The following is a 13,837-nucleotide window of genomic DNA, read 5'->3' on the forward strand; positions in this document are numbered from 1 at the left end:
AATGGGAGGCCGTACAGGGACCCATGAGAGACTCTAGACTTGGCAGCAGCATGAGGAGGCGGTATATAGGGGCCCATGGCAGATTAGGGGCCTGGCAGCAGCTATGTGAGGCCCGTAATCTGCCTGCACCCTATGTCAAAAAATTTAACACACCAGCAGTGTGAAGAGACCTGAAAGTGGCACATGGCAGCAGAGTGTGGCGATGGAGACAGCAGCAATGGGAGGCCGTACAGGGACCCATGAGAGACTCTAGACTTGGCAGCAGCATGAGGAGGCGGTATATAGGGGCCCATGGCAGATTAGGGGCCTGGCAGCAGCTATGTGAGGCCCGTTATCTTGCAGCACCCTATGTCAAAAAATTTAACACACCAGCAGTGTGAAGAGACCTGAAAGTGGCACATGGCAGCAGAGTGTGGCGATGGAGACAGCAGCAATGGGAGGCCGTACAGGGACCCATGAGAGACTCTGGACCTGGCAGCAGCAGGAGGAGGCGGTATATAGGGGCCCATGGCAGATTAGGGGCCTGGCAGCAGCTATGTGAGGCCCGTAATCTGCCAGCACCCTATGTCAAAAAATTTAACACACCAGCAGTGTGAAGAGACCTGAAAGTGGCACATGGCAGCAGAGTGTGGCGATGGAGACAGCAGCAATGGGAGGCCGTACAGGGACCATGACAGACTCTGGACTTGGCAGCAGCATGAGGAGGCGGTATATAGGGGCCCATGGCAGATTAGGGGCCTGGCAGCAGCTATGTGAGGCCCGTAATCTGCCTGCACCCTATGTCAAAAAATTTAACACACCAGCAGTGTGAAGAGACCTGAAAGTGGCACATGGCAGCAGAGTGTGGCGATGGAGACAGCAGCAATGGGAGGCCGTACAGGGACCATGACAGACTCTGGACTTGGCAGCAGCATGAGGAGGCGGTATATAGGGGCCCATGGCAGATTAGGGGCCTGGCAGCAGCTATGTGAGGCCCGTAATCTGCCTGCACCCTATGTCAAAAAATTTAACACACCAGCAGTGTGAAGAGACCTGAAAGTGGCACATGGCAGCAGAGTGTGGCGATGGAGACAGCAGCAATGGGAGGACGTACAGGGACCCATGAGAGACTCTAGACTTGGCAGCAGCATGAGGAGGCGGTATATAGGGGCCCATGGCAGATTAGGGGCCTGGCAGCAGCTATGTGAGGCCCGTAATCTGCCTGCACCCTATGTCAAAAAATTTAACACACCAGCAGTGTGAAGAGACCTGAAAGTGGCACATGGCAGCAGAGTGTGGCGATGGAGACAGCAGCAATGGGAGGCCGTACAGGGACCCATGAGAGACTCTAGACTTGGCAGCAGCATGAGGAGGCGGTATATAGGGGCCCATGGCAGATTAGGGGCCTGGCAGCAGCTATGTGAGGCCCGTAATCTGCCTGCACCCTATGTCAAAAAATTTAACACACCAGCAGTGTGAAGAGACCTGAAAGTGGCACATGGCAGCAGAGTGTGGCGATGGAGACAGCAGCAATGGGAGGCCGTACAGGGACCATGACAGACTCTGGACTTGGCAGCAGCATGAGGAGGCGGTATATAGGGGCCCATGGCAGATTAGGGGCCTGGCAGCAGCTATGTGAGGCCCGTTATCTTGCAGCACCCTATGTCAAAAAATTTAACACACCAGCAGTGTGAAGAGACCTGAAAGTGGCACATGGCAGCAGAGTGTGGCGATGGAGACAGCAGCAATGGGAGGCCGTACAGGGACCCATGAGAGACTCTGGACCTGGCAGCAGCAGGAGGAGGCGGTATATAGGGGCCCATGGCAGATTAGGGGCCTGGCAGCAGCTATGTGAGGCCCGTAATCTGCCTGCACCCTATGTCAAAAAATTTAACACACCAGCAGTGTGAAGAGACCTGAAAGTGGCACATGGCAGCAGAGTGTGGCGATGGAGACAGCAGCAATGGGAGGCCGTACAGGGACCCATGAGAGACTCTAGACTTGGCAGCAGCATGAGGAGGCGGTATATAGGGGCCCATGGCAGATTAGGGGCCTGGCAGCAGCTATGTGAGGCCCGTAATCTGCCTGCACCCTATGTCAAAAAATTTAACACACCAGCAGTGTGAAGAGACCTGAAAGTGGCACATGGCAGCAGAGTGTGGCGATGGAGACAGCAGCAATGGGAGGCCGTACAGGGACCCATGAGAGACTCTAGACTTGGCAGCAGCATGAGGAGGCGGTATATAGGGGCCCATGGCAGATTAGGGGCCTGGCAGCAGCTATGTGAGGCCCGTTATCTTGCAGCACCCTATGTCAAAAAATTTAACACACCAGCAGTGTGAAGAGACCTGAAAGTGGCACATGGCAGCAGAGTGTGGCGATGGAGACAGCAGCAATGGGAGGCCGTACAGGGACCCATGAGAGACTCTGGACCTGGCAGCAGCAGGAGGAGGCGGTATATAGGGGCCTATGGCAGATTAGGGGCCTGGCAGCAGCTATAGGAGGCCCGTAATCTGCCAGCACCCTATGTCAAAAAATTCAACACACCAGCAGTGTGAGGAGACCTGAAAGTGGCACATGTTTGAGGCATGATTCATGGCGGATTTAGTCAGTTGTGTCAGGAACTGGTGGTTTGAAATCCAGACTAATCCACGCCTGATTCATTTTCACAAACGTGAGTCTCTCCACACTTTGGGTGGACAGTCGTGTCCTCCGCGGAGTTACAATACCTCCTGCCGCACTAAACACGCGCTCCGATGCCACGCTACTGGCCGGGCATGACAGCCTTTCAAGGGCAAATTCAGCTAGTTGGGGCCAAAGGTCAAGTTTCGTTGCCCAGTAGTCAAGGGGATTGTCTACCTCGGTTGGCAGGGTGCTGTCCAAGTAGGCCCAAGCCTGTTGTTTGAGCTCCTGCTCCAGGTCCACCTGATGCTGCTGCTGCTGCTGCGGCTGGTTAGTAGTTTCCTCACTGCGCTGGTGAAGAAAGCTACTCATCATCGACTGCAGACTGAGGCAGCCGCTGCTGGTGGAGCTGCCACTGCTCCTACCACCCCACCCCTCCCCTGCTGCCATGCCAGCGGAACGCGAGCGCACAGGGCCCACAGTGTCTGAGGATGGACGTTGGCGCACAAAGGCAGAGACCAACTGACTACATAGGTGGTTTTTATAGTACGTAATTTTGGCCTCCCTCTCAGCAGGTGTGAAAAAGGCCACCATTTTGGACCGGTAGCGAGGGTCCAACAAGGTGGACAGCCAAAAGTCATCCCTCTGTCTGATGGTTATTATTCGGCTGTCGCTACGCAAGCAACCGAGCATGCTATGGGCCATTTGTGCCAAGGAATGCGAGGGACTCCCTGCCTCCATCTCCACAGCATACTGCCACGGTGCGTCTGGGTCCTCTGTCTCCTCCTCCTCCTCCTCTACCAGATGCTCCTGCTCCTCCACTCCTGTCCGCTGAGTGGAAAAACCACCCATTTCACTCAATAATTCCTGAGCACAAATGTCCTCCTCTACCTCCTCCTCTTCTTCCTGTCCTGCCCCCACAGGGGTCATGTGGCGTTGAGATCTGTGCGCCACGTCTACCGCACCCTGACCAGCCATTGTTAACAGCATTTGTTCCAGGACGTGCAACAGAGGAATGACGTCGTTCATCCCATAGTCCTGCCGACTCACGAATAGCGTGGCCTCCTCAAAGGGCCTGAGCAAGCGGCAGGTGTCACGCATGAGCTGCCAATGGCTGACATCTAAGTTACACAGGGGAGTACCTTTATCCGCTTGTAACATCAGGAAATCGGTGATGGCCTTTCGCTGCTCGTAAAGGCGGTCTAACATGTGTAGGGTTGAATTCCACCTTGTTGCAACGTCGCAGATCAGGCGATGCTGTGGAATTCCGTTCTGCCGCTGCAGCTCAATGAGGGTGTTCTTTGCGGTGTAGGAATGGCTGAAATGCATGCACAGTTTACGTGACATTTTAAGGATGTCTTGCAGTGGGATGGTGGATTTTAGGAACCGCTTGACAACCAGATTGAACACGTGAGCCATGCATGGCGCATGGCACAACCTTCCTTGACGCAGAGCAGACACCATGTTCTTTCCGTTGTCAGTCAACATGGTTCCGATTTTTAGTTTGCGCGGAGACAGCCATCTGTCGATTTCTCTGTTCATTACACTCAGCAGTTCCTCCCCTGTGTGACTACGTTCGCCAAGGCATACCAGGTGCAGCACAGCGTGACACCGTTGCGCCCTGCACATGTGATATGCCGGTCGGGTAATGGGACTTGGCACGGGGGTGGCGGCTGAGGACACGGCGGAAAAAGAGGTGGTAGAGGCGGACATGCTTGCTGGACCAAGGACGTGCAAACGTGGAGGCAAAAGCGTCGTGACCTGTCCAAGTTGCTGGTGCGGCTGTGCCGGCACCACGTTCACCCAGTGGGCCGTAAATGACATGTACTGTCCCTGACCGTAGTTACAGCTCCACACGTCGGCGCTGCCGTGCACTTTGGCAGAGACCGACATGCTCAAAGACTGGCCCACCATCTCTTCTACATGTGAATGCAGGGCTGGCACTGCCTTTTGGGCAAAGAAATGACGGCTTGGCACTCTCCACCGCGGCGCGGCACAAGCCATCATTTCTCGGAAAGGTGCTGAGTCCACCAGTTGGAAAGGGAGGGACTGCAGCACCAGCAACTTGGACAGGAGGACGTTCAGCTTTTGCACCGTCGGGTGCGTGCTCGCAAACTGTTGTCTCTTGGATACGGATTCCAAGAAAGACTGTTGACGGAATCCGAGAAGAGGAGTAGCAGGAGAAGGAGCATCTGAACGAGCGGAAGATGCCAATGAGCGACAACTCCCCTCAGCAGAGGTGTTGGAGCCTTGACTGGCTGATAGAGGGCGATTGACGACGTCGGGTGACGGAGCAAGTAACGGAGCGGGTGATGGAGCGGGGGCTGGGGCAGGCAGAACCGCCGTATGTTTATCACGGTTTTCCCAGGCCACCGAATGGTGACGCTGCATATGCTGACGCAACGCTGTAGTCCCAACATGGGCCCCCTGGCCACGCTTGCATTTCTGGCCACATAGTCGACATACGGCTACGTTTACTTCCTCGGGCGGCTTGAGGAAAAATTGCCACACCACCGAGTAGGAAACTTTGCCCCCGCTACTCTTCACTGGCTGACTGCTACTTCCTCCGTGCGCACCGGCACCACTACTGGCCGTGGTGGTAGGCTGCAGTGGAGCTGGTGCTCTACTCCGTGGACGTTTGGCTCCACTGACACTGATGCGACCCTGCTGCTGTCTCCTGGGCAACCCACCGACTGTTTTGCTCGCTGCCAAGCTGCCACCCTCTTCTCCTGATGATGCGGAAGAAATTGCCTGATGACGACGAGGCTGCCAAGTGCGATCAACCTCCTCATCATCAAGTAGGGTCTCCGCCTCACTACTAGCCCCCTCGGCTGCGTCTGGGTCAGGAGACAGACCTGTCTCTAGACCGGCTACCGAGCCACTCTCCTCGCCAGTACTTGTTCGCTTGGCTGCTGAAAAGGCCGATGTCTCCCCCCGTTCCTGACCGCCCTCTGTTAGCTCTTCCTCACTGTACAGTGGGGCTGAGCCCACAGCATGCGATACTTCGCTTGGTGAGGGAACAGCAAAGGACAGGGGCAGGTAGAGGACACGTGATTTCAGTGGGCTTGGTCCCGGGCCATGCCAACTAACGGTTGTGTCTGACGTACCCACCGACCGTTGGCTGTAGGTGTCAGAGGTGACCTGGGAAGAGGAAGACGACCGAGCCAACCAATCAATGACGGCAGGGTTGTCGGTGGAGACACGACCGCTGGATGACACCGGGAGCACTGGCCTCTGGCTGCGAATACTGCTGCCTCGACCCCTTCCTCTGCTGCCACGTCTGCTCGCTCCTAAAACATTGCCTCCTCTGCCACTCCTCTGCATGTTGTCTGACATACTATTTAATTCAACGATTAGGTGTCCCTGAGTAACAATTCTCTGGCACTCAGTAACAATTCTGTCTGTCCCTGAGTATGAATTCTGTGGCCCTGAGTAACAATTGTGTGTCTGTGCAAGTAACAATTCTGTGTCTGTGCAAGTAACAATTTTGTGTCTGTGAGAGTAACAATTCTCTGGCACTCAGTAACAATTCTGTCTGTCCCTGAGTAACAATTCTCTGGCACTCAGTAACAATTCTGTCTGTCCCTGAGTAACAATTCTGTCTGTCCCTGAGTATGAATTCTGTGGCCCTGAGTAAGAATTCTCTGGCACTCAGTAACAATTCTGTCTGTCCCTGAGTATGAATTCTGTGGCCCTGAGTAACAATTGTGTGTCTGTGCAAGTAACAATTCTGTGTCTGTGCAAGTAACAATTTTGTGTCTGTGAGAGTAACAATTCTCTGGCACTCAGTAACAATTCTGTCTGTCCCTGAGTAACAATTCTCTGGCACTCAGTAACAATTCTGTCTGTCCCTGAGTATGAATTCTGTGGCCCTGAGTAACAATTCTGTCTCTGTGCGAGTAACAATTCTGTGTCTGTGCAAGTAACAATTTTGTGTCTGTGAGAGTAACAATTCTCTGGCACTCAGTAACAATTCTGTCTGTCCCTGAGTAACAATTCTCTGGCACTCAGTAACAATTCTGTCTGTCCCTGAGTAACAATTCTCTGGCACTCAGTAACAATTCTGTCTGTCCCTGAGTAACAATTCTCTGGCACTCAGTAACAATTGTGTGTCTGTGCAAGTAACAATTCTGTGTCTGTGCAAGTAACAATTTTGTGTCTGTGAGAGTAACAATTCTCTGGCACTCAGTAACAATTCTGTCTGTCCCTGAGTAACAATTCTCTGGCACTCAGTAACAATTCTGTCTGTCCCTGAGTATGAATTCTGTGGCCCTGAGTAACAATTCTGTCTCTGTGCGAGTAACAATTCTGTGTCTGTGCAAGTAACAATTTTGTGTCTGTGAGAGTAACAATTCTCTGGCACTCAGTAACAATTCTGTCTGTCCCTGAGTAACAATTCTATGGCACTCAGTAACAATTCTGTCTTCCCTGAGTAACAATTCTCTGGCACTCAGTAACAATTCTGTCTGTCCCTGAGTATGAATTCTGTGGCCCTGAGTAACAATTCTGTCTCTGTGCGAGTAACAATTCTGTGTCTGTGCAAGTAACAATTTTGTGTCTGTGAGAGTAACAATTCTCTGGCACTCAGTAACAATTCTGTCTGTCCCTGAGTAACAATTCTCTGGCACTCAGTAACAATTCTGTCTGTCCCTGAGTAACAATTCTCTGGCACTCAGTAACAATTCTGTCTGTCCCTGAGTAACAATTCTCTGGCACTCAGTAACAATTGTGTGTCTGTGCAAGTAACAATTCTGTGTCTGTGCAAGTAACAATTTTGTGTCTGTGAGAGTAACAATTCTCTGGCACTCAGTAACAATTCTGTCTGTCCCTGAGTAACAATTCTCTGGCACTCAGTAACAATTCTGTCTGTCCCTGAGTATGAATTCTGTGGCCCTGAGTAACAATTCTGTCTCTGTGCGAGTAACAATTCTGTGTCTGTGCAAGTAACAATTTTGTGTCTGTGAGAGTAACAATTCTCTGGCACTCAGTAACAATTCTGTCTGTCCCTGAGTAACAATTCTATGGCACTCAGTAACAATTCTGTCTTCCCTGAGTAACAATTCTCTGGCACTCAGTAACAATTCTGTCTGTCCCTGAGTATGAATTCTGTGGCCCTGAGTAACAATTCTGTCTCTGTGCGAGTAACAATTCTGTGTCTGTGCAAGTAACAATTTTGTGTCTGTGAGAGTAACAATTCTCTGGCACTCAGTAACAATTCTGTCTGTCCCTGAGTAACAATTCTCTGGCACTCAGTAACAATTCTGTCTGTCCCTGAGTATGAATTCTGTGGCCCTGAGTAACAATTGTGTGTCTGTGCAAGTAACAATTCTGTGTCTGTGCAAGTAACAATTTTGTGTCTGTGAGAGTAACAATTCTCTGGCACTCAGTAACAATTCTGTCTGTCCCTGAGTAACAATTCTCTGGCACTCAGTAACAATTCTGTCTGTCCCTGAGTAACAATTCTGTCTGTCCCTGAGTATGAATTCTGTGGCCCTGAGTAACAATTGTGTGTCTGTGCAAGTAACAATTCTGTGTCTGTGCAAGTAACAATTTTGTGTCTGTGAGAGTAACAATTCTCTGGCACTCAGTAACAATTCTGTCTGTCCCTGAGTAACAATTCTCTGGCACTCAGTAACAATTCTGTCTGTCCCTGAGTATGAATTCTGTGGCCCTGAGTAACAATTCTGTCTCTGTGCGAGTAACAATTCTGTGTCTGTGCAAGTAACAATTTTGTGTCTGTGAGAGTAACAATTCTCTGGCACTCAGTAACAATTCTGTCTGTCCCTGAGTAAGAATTCTCTGGCACTCAGTAACAATTCTGTCTGTCCCTGAGTAACAATTCTCTGGCACTCAGTAACAATTCTGTCTGTCCCTGAGTAACAATTCTGTCTGTCCCTGAGTATGAATTCTGTGGCCCTGAGTAAGAATTCTCTGGCACTCAGTAACAATTCTGTCTGTCCCTGAGTATGAATTCTGTGGCCCTGAGTAACAATTGTGTGTCTGTGCAAGTAACAATTCTGTGTCTGTGCAAGTAACAATTTTGTGTCTGTGAGAGTAACAATTCTCTGGCACTCAGTAACAATTCTGTCTGTCCCTGAGTAACAATTCTCTGGCACTCAGTAACAATTCTGTCTGTCCCTGAGTAACAATTCTCTGGCACTCAGTAACAATTCTGTCTGTCCCTGAGTAACAATTCTGTCTGTCCCTGAGAATGAATTCTGTGGCCCTGAGTAAGAATTCTCTGGCACTCAGTAACAATTCTGTCTGTCCCTGAGTAACAATTCTCTGGCACTCAGTAACAATTCTGTCTGTCCCTGAGTAAAAATTCTGTGGCCCTAATAACGTTTCTGTGGCCCTAAGTAACAATTCTCTGGCACTGAGTAACAATTCTGTCTGTCCCTGAGTATGAATTCTGTGGCCCTAACTAGCGTTTCTTTGTCCCTAAATAACGATTCTGTGGCCCTCATTAACAAGTCTGTGTCCCTGAGTAATGGTTCTCTGTCCCTAAGTAACTTCTCTCTGTCCCCAATTCTCGTTTCTGTGGCCCTAACTCTGTCCCTGTCCCTAGTACAGAGCGGTCTGCCTCTGTTCAATGACTGCAGGCAAATGAAGATTTCCAAAATGGCCGCTATATATACCTCGACCATTACACAGTGCTGGCTGGCTGGCTGCTGATTGGCTGATGCGATCACATGTCGTTGAGGAATGCATTATGGGGCAGCGCGCCTTGTCTGCGCGCCTTCCCCGACATCCCCGCTCCGTCGCCGCACATGTCAGCCGCCATTTTCGGAAAAATTTCGATTCGCGCGTCCGAATTAGGCTGTTTTTCGGATTCGGCACGAATCGAAATTTTTCCGAAATTCGACTCGAATTCCACTTCGGATACTTCGATTCGCTCATCTCTAACTACTCCCTTAGGAGTCGCTGAAAGATTTGGGTCTCCTTATAGTCCTACACAACCAGGCATTACGCATCTTCCCACAGGGTTGCATCGACAGTCAGAGATCAGTCCTTGAGCTTTGGTTTTGTTGTTTTATTTAGGGGATTCGAACTGGGATAGGGTTAGGGGTGTACAAGAAAAATTATAAACTGAGGACAACTTCCTGGAAATATTTCCAAGCCTTCCGTGTGGCAGTCTTTGTTGAAGAACTACTCAATGTCTCCTTAATGTACCACCCCAGGTACTGGATGAACTCCTCTTCTTCACCCAACAATTTGGAGGTATCCCTGGATAGGGGATCTGGTGCCCGTTACTTTAAATGTGGACAATCCCAAATAGGCAGCGAATATGGTTTTCCACCAGAGTGCTCCTTCCCCTATCCACCCAGAGTGACACCCCCAGTGACACCAATACAGTGATCAGTGCTAAAAAAAAAGCACTGATACTGTACTAATGGCACTGAGCAGGAAGGAGTTAACATGAGGGGCGAGCAAAGGTTTAACTGTGTGCTGTTTCAGGCTAGGTTCACATATGTGCAGGTGGTGTCGCTGCGGATCTGCATAAAAAACCATGCAGAAGAATGCGAACCCGTGGGCAGGTGCCATTAATTCTAATGGTACGCCGCCTTCACTGGAAATCGCAACCGTACTGGGAACTGAGGTTCCCGTGCGGGCTGCATTTTCAGAAGAAGTGCAGGGACTTCTTCTGACCGCAGGGACCGCAGGAACGCAGATATGTGAACCAGGGGTCACAGTAAGCTCTGTGTGTGTGCTTCACTGTAATCACACTGCTTTGGATGGCTGTGCTTTGCACAGCCATCCAAAGCAGTGTGCACGAGCTGACAGAGAGGAGAACTGTATTGTTTACATACAGTTCTCCTCCCCGTCTGAGATCCTCAGCAATCACAGGCCAGGACCCCGTGATTGACAGCCGCGAATGGTGGAGCGGGTAGGGCACACGCGCGCCCCCTACCTGGTAATGTAAAATCACATATATATATATATATATACACACAAGATTTTGCGTGCCTGTGCCACCCTGTAGCAGTATATCTGTTATAGGGCTGTCAGGAAGCTGTTAAAGGTGAATATAGAGATTGTGGAATCAGATTGTGGTGTGTATGGCCAGTTTAAAACTTTGGGTGCTAAAAGGTGTCCCTAGGAAGTGAGCAATGATGCTCAGACCTTGAAAGCAAGAATTGGTTCCAAGGACTGAGACGCAATAAGTGCAGAGCTTCTGGATCCAAAAACTGCCCTATCTATCTGATGAATAAACAGTGATGTGAACATAAGATCAGTTCCAGGGAAACAGTTATACATGCTTGTGGATTACACAGAAAACCGATCCACACTGCTAGATTTGACTACAGCTCATTTGAATAAGCCTGAAGGGTTAGGAATAACTGTTGGCATTACACAGGCTGTGTAATAATGATTCACACGGCCGCACCTGACTGCTCTCTGCACCTCTAAAGCAAACCTGTCATGAGACCAGGGGAACTACCCCAGACCTCACTCTCCCCCTCTGCAGCATACCCAGCATAAACATAGATGGAAAACGTAGCTCAATGATATTTTGTTTGCTAAAGCACCGTGTATCATAAACAACTAGTATTTTAATAAAATGCTTTGTAATATCTCAGTGTCGTATTTCTTTCCAACCTTTTTGGAGCCACTTCCTTTCTTCAGTTTCAATACATTTTTATTGAAAATATTTTTTTTAAAAACAATACACAGAGACATTAATTAACTTCAAACATATGGAAGCACTAGGGTTGCCACCTCATCCCTTTAAGCCCTGGTTCACAGTGATGCAGTGCGGAATTCGCAGTGTTTTCAGTGCGAATTCTGCACAGCATCAGAATCACACCCCGTTCATGCAAACCGCTGCGGGCGTGTATGTTAACCCCTTCACGCCTAACGGTAAAACCAGGGGCGGACTGACAACTCATGGGGCCCCCGGGCAACAGGTGATCATGGGACCCCTGTGTCCTTGCCCACACTCAAAGCACACCCAAAAAAGCCTATAAAAAGGTACAAGGGGCATTTCATGGGGCCCCCTACTGACCCCGGGCCCTCGGGCAGTGCCTGAGTGCTTGAATGGTCAGTCCGCCCCTGGGTTAATCAAATCTAAATGCCAGAGCACAATTCTGCAATGCTGACATGTGTTAGTAAAACCGTACATATCATCACAACTACTTTGTACATCCAGGAGGATTATACCTTGATTTTTTCAGGACAAATTGTGCTTTCATTTGATGGTAATGAATAGCTCCTGATTTTTTTTTATTATCAAAGGAAAACTGGCCCAAAATAGTAAAAAAAAATCATTTTTTTTATTTAGCTTGTTACTACCATAACCTACCACCAAAGAACAACCCAAAATAAATTCTCCAGCTCTTGACGATTGCAGCAATACCATATATGTGTATGCTATTTGTTGTTTGTACCCTTAGTACAGCCCAGAAACAATAGTGCACATTTTGTTTTTGTCTTTTTTTTTACCTAAAACACACTGACATAGACCCTAACATTGACACTAACTGACACTAATACCATTTTTTTTAAATCCTGACCTTTGACCCTGACCTTTAACCCTGACAATAACCCTGGCACTGAACTAGATCAAACCTTGATCTAGATATTTTTCTTTATTTTTTATTTTATTTTGTAATATTTATTTATTTATTTAACAAACTTTTTTTTCTCTCTATGCCAGGAGTTAAAGAGATACAATGTATCTCTGTTCTCCATTCATAGAGAGAAAAAAAAAACAAGGGGGCCGGACTGCACAGTGACTGATCACTGTGATAGCCAATGAGAGGCTATCACAGCGATCATGTGACCTGGAATCGGGAGTCCCGGGTCACGATCATTAGAACGGGACCTGGGGCTCTCAGTGACACTGTGGTCTTTGTGCTGGGAGCGCACCGAGTGGCGTGCTCGCAGCACAAAGACAAGTACGCAAATATGCGGCCCCATGGAAAAAAGCCCAGTTCCATGAGGCCACATATTTGTGTGACATCGGCGTCAAGGGGTTAAGTTAGTAAATATATCGATATGATACTATGTGCTAACACAATAAACCCCAGATGACAAAATATACTTTCTCCAGCAAAAGTCCAAAACACACAGTCCAACGCCATACCCTTAACACCCAGTAGTGCTGATATCTTCTTGATGAATATTCTTCCTCCACAAGTGTTAAAAATGCTCTTCCTCCACTTAATGACCTCAAAGAAATCTAAATAGCATATAGTGCATTATCTACAATGCAAGGTATCTGACATAGCAAAACGTACTTACAAGATGAAGTGGGAAGTGACGAAACACGCCAGGACGTGACGTCGGACATAAACTGTAAGTTACTTGTGGAGGAAGAATATTCATTAAGAAGATATCAGCACTACTGGGTGTTTAGGATACGGAGACGCTGATTAAGAGTAGGACTCTATGTATGTTAACTTAACAACACCCCAAAAGCGGTCCGCAAAACACGCTGCAATGTGCAGAATCGGACTGCATAGGTGTGAATACCCATGTGATCCGATTCTAGTGTGGTCCAAAAAAAGGGTCCTATATGTTTTGGTGCAGGTGCGGTGCGAATAGAGCCATACAAAATGTATGGCTCCAATCGCACCGCACACAAATTGCATGTGATTTGCACAGGAATGTGGTGCGGTTCCTGTACAAATCACATGTGATGTACCGCACCGCATATATGTGAACCCAGGCTAAAAATCAAACAAAGGTAGAGAAGAGAGACAGCAGCCCCACTCTATGTGTAGAAGGTTAAAATCAGGCAGATTTCATGGTAATATTGCACTCACATAGGTAGGTAACAAGTAGGCATGTCAAGTGATGGAGGTCCAGTAGGAGCATCAGCTCCATTGGCCGCGCTCTGGGTGTTTTCCCACCGCTCCGGTGGTGTCCAAGGCTTGGGAAGTAGTAGAGGGGTGCAAGGAGGCTCGCAGGGATGATGTCACCGTATGGACCGGGTTTCCAAGATGGCGTGCGTTGGGAGCATGCTCACTCATTCGTCAGGCCTCCTGACGGCCCCTCCAGCTGTTGTGAAACTACAAGTCCCATCATGCCTCTGCCTTTGGGAGTCATGCTTGTAACTGTCAATCATGGGACTTGTAGTTTGGCAACAGCTGGAGGGCCACCAGTTTGACACCTATGCCATAGAGTATAGAAGACTGAATTCTGGCCAGTGGATGGACAATAGCTATAGCTGTCCATCATTTCTCTTCATGTAGCAGTCTCAGATGTCCCCAAGCAGCTGGGCAATGCTCAG

General features: G+C 49.1%; 1 protein-coding gene across 2 annotated transcripts in view; it reads right to left on the reverse strand.

Annotated features, from left to right (window-relative positions):
* GFI1B (growth factor independent 1B transcriptional repressor) overlaps positions 1 to 13,837 on the reverse strand; it is a 54,085-nt gene that overhangs the window by 23,108 nt on the left and 17,140 nt on the right. The window lies entirely within an intron of this gene.

This window comes from Staurois parvus, unplaced genomic scaffold, assembly GCF_062004578.1.
Source record: "Staurois parvus isolate SC_StPar_1 unplaced genomic scaffold, SC_StPar_1.0 ptg000154l, whole genome shotgun sequence".
NCBI classification, from domain to species: Eukaryota; Metazoa; Chordata; class Amphibia; order Anura; family Ranidae; genus Staurois; species Staurois parvus.